This window comes from Eurosta solidaginis, chromosome 4, assembly GCF_040869045.1.
Source record: "Eurosta solidaginis isolate ZX-2024a chromosome 4, ASM4086904v1, whole genome shotgun sequence".
NCBI lineage: Eukaryota > Metazoa > Arthropoda > Insecta > Diptera > Tephritidae > Eurosta > Eurosta solidaginis.
The window spans coordinates 227,384,732-227,397,418 of NC_090322.1; the positions used below are offsets into that span (position 1 = coordinate 227,384,732).

At 35.1% G+C, this 12,687-nt stretch overlaps 1 pseudogene; it reads left to right on the plus strand.

Moving 5' to 3' along the window:
* LOC137251046 (protein retinal degeneration B-like) overlaps positions 1-12,687 on the plus strand; it is a 71,144-nt pseudogene that overhangs the window by 27,004 nt on the left and 31,453 nt on the right.

Consider the following 12,687-nt stretch of genomic DNA (forward strand, 5'->3'; position numbering starts at 1 on the left):
AGTAACTATAGCAAGAAAAGTTTTGTGGGCGCTATTTATATACAGCGGTGAAGCTCGATGAAATTTTCGGGTGCACGGTTAGAAATCTGCGGCTAAATTTTTAACCCTTTATCGGTTCAAACACTTTTTGAAACATTTGTCTTTTAATTTTATTCAATTTCAATTTAAAACTTGTTTAGACACTAAGTTTAAAATTTAAGAATTGTTTTAAAACAAAATCAAAAAAGTTTCAAAAAATACAAAACTTGTAGTCACTTCTGGGTTTGAAACAAAAGCAAAATGTTTCAAAAATCTAAAAATATAAACTGGAATAGAAACGTTTGGTTTTAAAATAATCATAACAGTTTAAATTCGAGTCTGATAATTCAAACAAACACAAAATTTATTTGTGAATAGTCCTGCAAATTATCGAATCTTTTTCAAAAAATTTTGTTATACACATAAGGTGTTATGAAATGATTTCTAACACAGTAGGTAGAGCAACACTGTAGGAAACATCTCTAGTTGAAAACTTGTGCGTTTCTAGTATATTCGGAACCTCTACTATTTCGCCCTCTATATCTTTTACATACTTCCAACTGGCGTATTTAACATGGTGATGTCCTAGTTGGTTCGAGTTGTATTAACTTTTTTATAGTTCCGAACTCTATAAATATTTCCACTTTTGAACTAGTTGGTTTATTTGAACTATTTCCGTAGTTCCAAGCTAGAGTAAAACTGGCAGCTTAGTTGTTACTATTTGTACTAGGTGGTACTATTTCGTTGGTTCCGAACCGAAGATAAATTCTAAATGCTCCTTCTAGTACGATATTAGAGTGGGGAAGTTTGCGAAAATAAATCATACTCATAGTCGAAGTTACTTAAAGCTGGAAGCAGTTGTTTTGAGATAGCATATTTCTCAAATTAAATAAGAATAATAAGAACCCATGTTGTCGATTTTGTAACTGTGTAAAAGAAGACCGGTATAATCTATATTTTAAACAAAATTTGGTTTTTTCATATGTCCAAAATGCTTCAGATTTAGGCTCAAAATTTTAACCGTGTGCCTGCCACAATCTCTAATTATTTATTGATAAAAAGCGGCCGTCGTGGTGTGGTAGGAGCGTGCTTCGCATACCACACCGAAGGTCCTGAATTCAAGTTTCGGTCAAAGCAACATCAGAAATTCAAAACAAGTTTTTCAATTGGAAAAAGTTTGTCTAAGCGCGGCCGATGCTCGGCAGTCATTTGGCGTACACTCCAAGCGTATTTCTAGTATGAAAATAAAACATGTAGCCCGCTAATTTGTAGGGAAAATTAAAAGGGAGCAAGACGCAAATTCGAAGAGAGTTCGACCTAAATTTTCTCTGTGATAAATTGCGCCAAGCATTAATTAATTTTTTATTTTTTTATTATTTTTTACGTTTAATGCGTCAAGAGTAAAGCAAATTCTAAAACAGTTAAACAAACAGCTTTTGTTCTACCAAAACAGCAAAGTCAATGTTGTTATGTTTATTCCAGCGAAATGAAATTAGCGCATAAATATTTGGCTATTCTTTTTCAAAGGAAATTTTAGTTGTATTTAATTGTTCGTTTCTATATTTGTACAGTTGAATTGTGATACAGTAGTCGCTCATAAATCAGAACCTTTAGTAATTAGAATGCCGAGAAATTAAAATCAACCTTTTCAATACGTTACACGATCTGAAATTAGAATCGAAAATTCTAATTTCTGAGCGTATTTTCTTTTTTGTTGCAAAATAATTATAAAAAGGGGAATCCAATTTATTCATACGCTCGGTAGTCGTTAGATTTTCGTCACGGTTCTGTACAGCTTTTTGTTAGTTTTTGTGTGAAATTCGATGCGCGTGCACGAATTTTGGTATTGTTTGTTTAAAAGTAATTCGTTGAAATGCCATATAAATGTAAGAAAAATATTTTGTCCTTGGAAACCAAAGTTAAGATCTTGGAAAAGCTTGACACAGGTGTTCAAGGGAAGCGGTTAGCCCTAGAATTTGATGTGACGCCGTCTGCAATCAGCTAATACCTATCATGCGGCTAACAAAAAACATTTCACACTGCTGAATATTAGTTATGAAGTTTTTGTTTCATTTCTGACCTTTTCTATCGATCTTTTATGTATTTTTAATGAAAAACTATATTTATTGTAATTGGAGTATTTGTTTTTTGGATCTTGTTTTGATTCAGCGTATATATACATATGTGTATATTTAATAAAAAAAAACATGTGATATGTATTTTACTGGATTGTTATCTTATATTTTATCGTTTTTATAAATAAAAGTGAATAAGACAAGATTTCGTTGTAGTTTTTCAGTGCAAATTGACTTAATTTTTAAGGTTTTATACAAATAAAACCACGTACAAGAATTAGAATTTTTCAGAAATTAGAATCATCCTAAAAACAAAGTGGTTCTAATTTTTTTTTTTTTTTTTCTCAAAAAAACAATGTTTTTGTGCGAGAAGATAGCTTATCTCTTATGTTTGGGAGTGCCTACTGTATTAAGTTCACATAGGTTAAGTGATACGTGTACAATATCACCGTACTTTTAACCCTTCCACGCATATGGGCACAGGTGTCCAAAAAATATTTCCTTGTATAGCAAGAAGGCTACAAAGTTTTTTAAACGGTTTTATTTAGCTTGACTTGACAGGCTGGTTGGATGCATGGTTGGCTGGCTGGCACGAATTTTGTAATTGAAATTTAAGTAACTTCCCTATTAGCTACAAGCTTGAAACTTGGAATATAGTTCACAACCCCATGACAATGCAATAATAAGAAAAAAATCGCCGCTAGGTGGTGCAAAGATCGAGATATTCACAAAAATTGTATTTGTGGTCCGATTTGGCTCATATGTGGAACACGTAATACATACATGAATAGAAAGAGATCTATGATGTCCGATTTGGCTCATATTTGGAACAAATATTACATAGAGTCCGGAAGAATTGACATCAAAATATTTTGGAGTTGGAGGAGGGACAAGCGCCACGTAGAGTCGAGCAAAGTCTTTGGAAGGATTATGTATTGAGGACTTAGATTGTAACAAATTGCCAGGAAAGAGTCCTTGTAATAATGAGTCACTAAATGAACTAAATAGAATGAGAAATAATAGGCAATTAAATAAAGACTAAAAAATTTAAAATAATATAATTAAAAAAAGAAATTTTAAGTTAAACGGTTTTATTGAAAACAATACGTACATGAAGTAATAATAATACTAAAAGCTAGAAAATAAATAGGTAGGTCCTAGGTACTAGTCACCACACTCCTCATCAATCTAGAGCGTTGATCAGACAATTAAATAAAAGCGTTGGACGCGTCATATTTCTATTGATAGTCATAAGCAAGACCACCTGAACCTTAATCAGGTTATGCTACGCCTCACATTTTTAGAAATTTCACGCGCCCAACGCTTTTATTTAATTGTCTGATCAACGCTCTAGATTGATGAGGAGTGTGGTGACTAGTACCTACGACCTACCTAATTATTTTCTAGCTTTTCGTATTATTATTACTTCATGTAAGTTTTGTTTTCAATAAAACCGTTTAACTAAAAATTTTTTTTAATTATTTTATTTCAACTTAAGTAATAGCATTTTTCGCTCTTTGCTTGTTGGGTATATTCGAAGCCATTTCGAACGAACGCAAATCACGTATAAGTTAACTAATATTTAACCCCGCCAGATCGACCGCTTAAGCTCAGCTTAAACTTCAGTTAGAGTAGACTGAAAAACTGCAGAATAAGTTTAAGCGTAGTTTAACTGACAAAGTTGAAAGCCATGTCCGTTCGTCCGTCTGTCCGTCTGCTAACACGATGACTAGAGCAATTAGATGAGATATCTAAACCAAATTCGGTATACGGGCTTATCTGAACCCAAATGGGTTGGCATTGACGATATCGAAAATTTAGAAAAATTAAAAAAATTTGGAAATATGGGCATGGCACCACCCATATTTAGAAGAAGAAAATTTGTAACTTTAACATGCCTTACGGTATAGACATTACATTGATATTTGACACAGACATTACCCTTGCCAAATTATAAAGACTGAGTGAAGATAATCAAAATCAATGCTATAAGTCGAACAAAAATCTCCAAATCCGAAAGAAGTTTGGCATAAACATTTTTTTCATAACTACCTACAACTTTTAAACTGGATTTTTACACGCTCAAGTTCATGAGTGTTAGCCTCTCCGGGACATCAGAATTCGTTTTAGAGGTATGGTTCCTTCGGCAAAGTTTCTTATTTTGATCCCTAGAATACGATTTTCACAGAGCAATGGGCGATTTTTAAATCGACGCGCCCTAATATATATATAAATATTTTTTTTTTTTCAAAAAACTGTTATCGCCAACGTTTTTAGCGGACATTTTTGGGTCGGACATGGTATACATGAAAATTTTACAATCAAATGAAAATCTTTTAGTAGGTCATGAAAAAAACCTTAAAAATCAAAGTTGAAAAAAAATGAAATTTCGCAGGCTCGAAAATTATTTTTTTGGGTATGCGCAGGGGAACTTTTTTTCTTGAGCCCAAATCCTATCGAAAAATCGATGGTCCGATATCGGTCAACTTTTGTCCATACAAATCGACCCACCCTAATATGCATATGTACCATTTCGCAGCCTTATAACACTATTAACCGCACAAAGCAAACAACAACAGCGTTTCAAGGGCACAGTTGGGTATGTAATGTTCGGTTTACTTGTTTATTTTATATTTATCGAAAATATCTCATAAGTATGTTCGATATAATTGTAGTACCCTTAAGAAAACGCGAGTACTCCATAAATAGTGTAAGGAATACTCCTTTGGGAGTATAGGAGTGCTCCAAAACTAATCTCTATTCATACAATAAATGTGCTCCAATTAACATTGCGATGTCCTAGGAGAGGAATAGGTGATCCCACACTCGCTTTGTTTGTGAGTATTCCATAGAGTACATACGTGAGAGTACTTTCCAAAGTACTTTCACTGTAGTACTCCATGGAGCACCCACAGAGGATCATATGCCAAAGTACTAAAGAGGAATTGTGTTGTCGGAAAGAATTATCGGAGTGAATTTAATTTAAAATGAAAGTAAATGAAGAGGGGCAATAAAACTTTTATATTTTATACTACGAATATTCTTATGTTATTTAGCATTTGCGTGAATAAAGAAACTAAATATTTCTCTATACTATAGTATGTACACATAAAACCAGTGGGCTGTTGCATTTTATCAAAGTTGCCATAGTAAAATTTTATTATCAGTTATTTGTATGCAATATATTACTTTTGGCAACTCTGTTCGATCGTCATCGTGTTGTGATCACGGTCGTTAAAAAACGAGCAATGATCGGCTGATGGTGGTCCACAAAAGCATTGCAAAGGAGTATTGTTAGACTACTCCAACATGAAGAAAATGGAACACGTAATCCAACAATTTTTGCAGGGTACATATCTTATACAGTCGATTATTCGGATATTACAAATGGGATAAGATTATTGCTCAACTCCATTCATGAAAGGTATGAAGCCTTCGGCACAGCCGAAGACAATCCCGTCCTTACTTCTTAATATTTTATTTATTTACAAACTTTAGCCGACAGCATTGCTGATCTGCATGGCAGACCAATAACAAGCAGTACAGGCAGTGAACGTAGAAAATCGAGTGGCGCAACACCACCGATTGTCACCCAAGAGCCGCCAAGTGCTGACGGCACTTCAGATGAGGATGAAGAAAACGCTGGACAAAAAGTGAGCGCACGTTCACGTTCGCAAAGCATACAATTAACGAAGTCCAAATTCGGTTCTAAGGGTACGCTACATTCGCCAGCTGGCTCGGCGCATAGTTTCGATTTGCAGGTAAATATTTGATCATGAATATTTAAAATCATTGGTGTGTTTCACTAAAAAAATGCTTGCCTAAAGTGTGTAATTTATGACATAACTGTTAAAATAATTTGTAATCATACACGAAGTACGAATCTCGTTTGTGTTTACATGAATGTCTTTTATGCCTAGCTGACTTTTCGTTTTGTGCTTTAAACGGCAAGGTCGTTTAATATCTTGAGGGCTGAGGAAATATGATATAGAGCTATGAGAATTATGGATGGGAACATTTTTAGTACCTACCGAACAGTAGTCCAGAAGAGATGATAGTAGCTATCGAGCAAAATAACATAAATGGAGATCTACACATACTAAAAATACACGATCTATGATAGTGTTCGTGTTCCTACACAAGATCAAGGCCTTAGATTTACTAATTGCCTCATGTGTATCACTAATCAATAGCAAAACCAATGTAATAAGGGGATTTGTCTTCCTAGAAAAGTGTCAGGAATTGTCGTCTACACACGAGGACCCACTGACATTAAGAAGCTTTTTTTAAATAATAAGCCATCAAACAAGGGTTCCGCTTGATGATCATCATTTGCACTAATTTTTTTAAACTGGGAACATGACCAAAGGCACCGTCGATTCAAAAGCCGGTTGGAGCGTATCACTTAGGAGGACTTCTAAAAAATCAAACTCTCGTCATATCTTCCAAAAGCCCTCCACCATTTCATTTATCTCTACATCAGGGGTCGGCATTCCGTAGCACATTGTGCTCTCATTACGTATGCGAAATAGAAAGGGTTGCTGTTGACAAAATAGCAGGCATATTGTAAGTAAGGACAGGTCAACGAGAACTACTCTTCGTCTGAGGGTTGAAAACCAAGAGGACAACCATGGTCAAGGCTACTGCTGCAAAGAAGCTATTAGATGTGAGGACTCTGACAAGTTCTGCTTTATGAGATAGAAGTTAAGTCAATTATGCTCTATGAGATGCTGCTGTAGTGGAGCGCACTGGACGGATATCGCTGGTTTTTATAAACGGCGCTATTAGAGCAACACCTACCTTGGCTTTGGTGGCACGCTAAACATTACACACGAGTCGACTGTGGCCCGGTCTTTGATCAAGTTTCGGGATACGTTGTAGGGAATTTGTAACTTCGGCCACACTACCATTCTTACCGAATTAGATTCCGTCCCAGATAGGACAAACTATTATATGCCGAAAACTGCCCCATGTGTCAGTTGCTCATTAATTTTCTTGTATGAGGACTGGGGAGTTGGACTAATCTGGGGCAGTGGACAAGTTAGCTGGCTTACAGAAAAATCGACGTTGGCTGGGAAGGTTTGTAGAGGATTTTTGCAAGGAGTTAGAACTAGAGATAGTAGCAGTGTTTTTTTTTACATCTATAGACGTTTACGCTTAAACTTTATATGGATTGCTAAGCGTTAAACTTTAAATACACCTCTGAAATTGCTGCGCATAAAATTTATCCTACTTAATTTCAATACGCATTATACTCAGATGTAACTGAAATATTTGTCTATTTTTCACCCTCTACAACAATTCTATGTATTCTATGCGTGTCCACAGTTCATCGCAACTTATTCAGCTATATGTTCTCCCCTATGGCCATCAAAGGGTTGTGTCTCCGCTTTTCGGTACACCCTGTGCTGTAGCTAGTTATTTAACCACTGTCGCTAGATGGGTCTCCTAAGCATTATCTAAGCGAGGATAAGCATTTTTTTTTTACGTGCAAACGTAAACGTATACGCGTGTGAAAAAAAAAACGGCTAATTTTTCTTCTTCCAAACGGAGTTTGAGCCGATTAAGAATGCACTTAATGTGATAATATCTATACTGTAAGAGAACTTAAAGTCTAAGCGAAAGCCAAGAGTCTTACCAAAATTCTGAGATCATCCGTAAGTGTAGTCTAAAAGTGCCTAATCTCGTTTGTGGCTGGATCAAACTAAAGTAAGGATGATCTGAGTCAATATCAGTATTCCAAGAAGTTGTCACATAAATTTCTCTGCGCGCAACTGAAGTGATCATAGGGGGCAGTAGAGAGTACAGAACTCCGCTAGCTATGCGGATGGTCAGAACTAGATAACGTCGAGCCGTTTTAGTGCACTAAAGCAACAAAGTGGTCAATAATTAGCCTAACACAAACACAAAAAAAAAAAAAAATTGGCAAAAATATTTCGGTCTTGACAACCAAGTTCGACATAGGTTTCATTCAAGATTATATTTTTATATTGCTATAACTTTTATCACCGTAATCGCATGTGGTATCAAACCCCGCATGCTTCCCCTACCGGGGTATCTACAACTCAACCTAATGCAACCCGGACCGCTTGAGGCATGTTGAGGTCCTTCTCTGCTTAGGTGGAGATTGGGCTCAAATGACGAACTGAGGCATACCTGAAAGTCCGCACTGGTACACTGAACAACTCCGATATCTCACAGAACTTCTCACAAATTTTACTCAATATGCGTCTGGGAGGCGGTACCCTGTCTACCAAGTTCTTGTTGCTGTGTCTTTAAACTTTTCATCGAAGTAAGCATTTTCTTAAGTTATGAGTATCTACACCTCCTAAGGAGATATGCCGTGACGGCAACCATAAGTGATATTTGAACTTTGTTGCAACTTTGCTCGCAAGGGCACATTGAACACATCGCTCCGGCTGTTGGAGCCATAATTTCGAAATAGTAAAAGAATTTGTTTATTTGGGAACTAGCATTAACACTAACAATTATATCAGCTCTGAAATCCAGCAAAGAATCACTCATGCCAATAAATGCTACTTTGGACTAGGTAGGCAATTGACATGTAAAGTGCTCTCTCGGCAAACAAAAATGATGCTCTACAAGTCAATTATCCGTCCCCTCTTGCTATATGGTGCAGAAGCATGTACCATGACAACATCAGCTGAAGAGATAAAGAGAAAAGTTCTTCGAAAAATTTAGGTACCTCTACGCGTTGGCGATGGCGAGTACCGAAAAAGATTTAACGATGAGCTGTACGAGCTTTACGCAGTCATAAACATAATCTATCGAATTGAAACGCAGCGGATACGCTGGCTAGGCCATGCTATGCGAATGAGAGATGACGCGCCGGCTAAGAAAGTATTTTTATCGGAACCCGCCAATGGAAGCAGAGGAAGTGGGCGGCCACCACTCCGGAAAACGATTTAAACTCCCTTGGTGTGACCAATTGGTGCCATTAGGCATAGCGAAGGGGCGACTGGTGCGCTTTGTAGGACGGCCATAACGGTTTAAGCGGTTAAGCGCCAATTAAGTAAGCAAGTAATTGAAGCGATTAAGATAGCCGAGGTGTCTTTCGTTCCTTCCATCTATGCTCGGGCGAAATTGGAAGTAACGAAAGAAAAATTTTAAAATCTAACTTAATATGTATTCCTTCTACAAACTCAGGGTTTTAATACGAGGGCAAATCTTACCTCTTAAATTATGCATTCTCTCGACTGAGGTCCAATTAAATTAGTATCTAATTTTAAAAGGATGCTTACTTTGCGACCTCCTTCACCCTTCAAGGCATTCAATTTTCCATTACTTTGCAAAACTTGCATTTGTATTTCTTCTTGTTAACACTATTTTTTTAAATTTAAACGAAAACACTAATTAAAAAAATTTATTAATAGCCGCATGCTAAGAGTACACACCACAAACGCGTAAGTTTCTTTGTTTTACTAAATGTAATATCTGAACGCAAAATCGTATGCCTTTTTTTATTTTTATTGTTTAATTGGTTTTCTTTCTTATAGAAGTTTTCTAGTTTTACAACAAAACTAAAGCGAACGTTTGGTGTGATCGGTTCTAGAGTGAAAAGAACTTTCCACACAGAAGTTTAAATCTTGTTAAATGTAACACATAGATGGCGCCATTTTCATTTCGCTGTTTGAAAACGCCTACTCACTTTGTAAACCGAACCACCTCGTTGTTATAGTCTTTTACAAAAGTATTGCTCCCAGCAATATAACTAATTATTCAAAAATTTCAGGTTGCAAATTGGCGTATGGAACGTTTAGAGGTGGATACTAAGTCGAACTCTGACGAAGAGTTCTTCGACTGCGTTGGTAAGTACTTTATATACCGAAAACATAGTTTCTTAAGGAGATGGAAATTACGTCTGTAATTGTGACTTCATCAGAGCATCTAAAAGAGCACAACGAATTGGAGTTACAGGTTCAGAAGAATTACCGTAACTGACGCATCTCACACTCACAATCACACTTATCAATAATCAGAAACATCGACCAATTACAGATTCTTTCATATGATAAATTATTTGCGATAGTGTGAGTCAATGTATGTATGATTTGTGCTGCAACTAACTAGCAGTAGCTATTGCAATCACAATCTCATTGCCTAATATTTCGCAGATAAGGACTTCTCTGATCAGAGCCGTTTTGTAATAAACATGCTTCCGAACGAAATCTAGCTCAGTCACGGTGATTTCTTTGAATATATCCCTGCGATTTAGTTTGATCTTTCTGTCGGTGTGACAATATCAGTAGTAATCGCTGACCAAATCACAAATGCCTTGACTCACGATGTCGCAGCTAATTTCTTTGCTGAGACAAAAATTGTGATTGTGATTTACATTATATTGTAACGAAGTTAGAGAAATTCCGCTTATTCCAAACCTACTGCTAACGTTCGAATCGCTAAACTGTTGAATAAATAACTCCAATATTCAATAATGCAAAATGGTCTTTAGAGTACTTATACTTCAAATTATAAGGTAAGTGTCCCTAATTTCGTGGTAGTACGTTATTTCGGGGCATTTCCATTTTTTCTTCCAATCAAAGAATTGGGGGAGTGTTTCTTTAAACTGAAAATTTCATAATAAAAATTCGTTTTTACGGTATAATAATTGATATTTTACTAATTTTTAATATTAAACCTAATATTAAATATCAAGCAATATATAGTTGGAAGTTCGGAAAATAAGCCTATTGTAAGGAGGCCTCTTAAGAAAAGTGTTAAGGTATAGTGTATTTTCTTAAGCCTGTAAAAATTTTATCGGTAAATTTTTTTATGATGATAATTTTTTGATATTTAGTGAACATTTCTTAAAAATTTCTATTACTGCAAAACTCATTCCAATAATTTTTTTTTTACTTTTTTTTTTTATATTTCTAACCCACGGAATTAGGGACATACTTTTTTGTGATGTAGGGTAATATAATACTTTATGTTTTTCATATTTTCTTTAACATTTTATAAGAAACTCTATTTTTTTAAGTATTTTAATTTTGAATAACCTGTATAAATGGTTGTGCGGAAATAGACTGAAACTGAATATAAATAAAACGAAATTTATGATAATAACATGGAGGAACGTTAATGAGGATATAATTGGTTTAAAAATAAATGATGAAAGCATACAAAAAGTTGACAGTATAAATTATTTGGGAATTATAATTGATAACAAACTCAAGTTTGAAGAAAATATAAACTACACAGTCCAGAAAGTTGCGAAAAAAATTGGGGTTATGCAGAGAACATCCAAATATATTCAAAAAAAGTACAAAATAATTATATATAAGTCCATTATAGAACCGCACTTTGTAAACTGCCCATCTATTCTATTCATTGTGCCAGACAAAGAAATAGATAAACTTCAAAAGATGCAAAACAGATGTATGAGATTTATTCTTAAAAAACCTAGAGATAATCGTACGGCTGATATGCTGAGAAGTTTGAACTGGTTAAGTGTCAAGCAAAAGATTTTTTTTCACGCTATGAAGTTTATATTTAATATTAAAAGTGAAAATGTACCTGAATATCTAAGTAAAAACGTAGTATTAGTTAAGCAAACACATAACATTAATACAAGGAATAAACACAATTTCAAACTGCCTTTATTTAGAACTGAAATAGATCTGCAAAATATTTTTTATAAAGGTCTAAAAAGTTTCAATGAACTGCCTATAGATATAAAAAGTTGTAATGAAATCGTAGCTTTTAAAGCAAAACTTTATGAATATTGTAAAACCTTAGCAATAAGATAGTAAATTGTAATATAATTTAATTTATGAATTAGGCTTTTTTGCCGTAATAAATAAATGAAATGGCGATCACCGTAGTGTGATGGTAGCGTGCTCCGCCTACCACACCGTATGCCCTGGGTTCAAACCCCGGGCAAAGCAACATCAAAATTTTAGAAATAAGATTTTTCAATTAGAAGAAAATTTTTCTAAGCGGAGTCGCCCCTCGGCAGTGTTTGGCAAGCGCTCCGGGTGTATTTCTGCCATGAAAAGCTCTCAGTGAAAACTCATCTGCCTTTCAGATGCCGTTCGGAGTCGGCATAAAGCATGTAGGTCCCGTCCGGCCAATTTGTAGGGAAAATCAAGAGGAGCACGACGCAAATTGGAAGAGAAGCTCGGCCTTAGATCTCTTCGGAGGTTATCGCGCCTTACATTTTTTTTATTTAAATAAATGAAATGAAATGAAATATTAAATAAACCCCCGAGGAAGATTTTAATTTAATTTCGTGGCACACTTTTATTAATCTATTCGTTAATATTTTAATCAAAAAGCTCTGCGAAGCACAACATTTTAACGAAATAATGGCGTTATGGAACTTTTGTTTATTCAATAATTTTTCATTTAATTTAAAAAAAAGGTATCAAGATTTCAACTTCTTTACTATAGTTTTGAATGAATATTGATAATAGAAAAAAAAAATTTTGAATATAAACCTCGAATTACCGTTTAAAGCGATACCACGAATTTACGTACACCAAATTTTGTGCATGCCCCTAATTTCGTGGTATACTGCCCATTTATATTTCAGCAGGAAAGCACGCATTTTTGGAGTGGAGTTATTTATGCG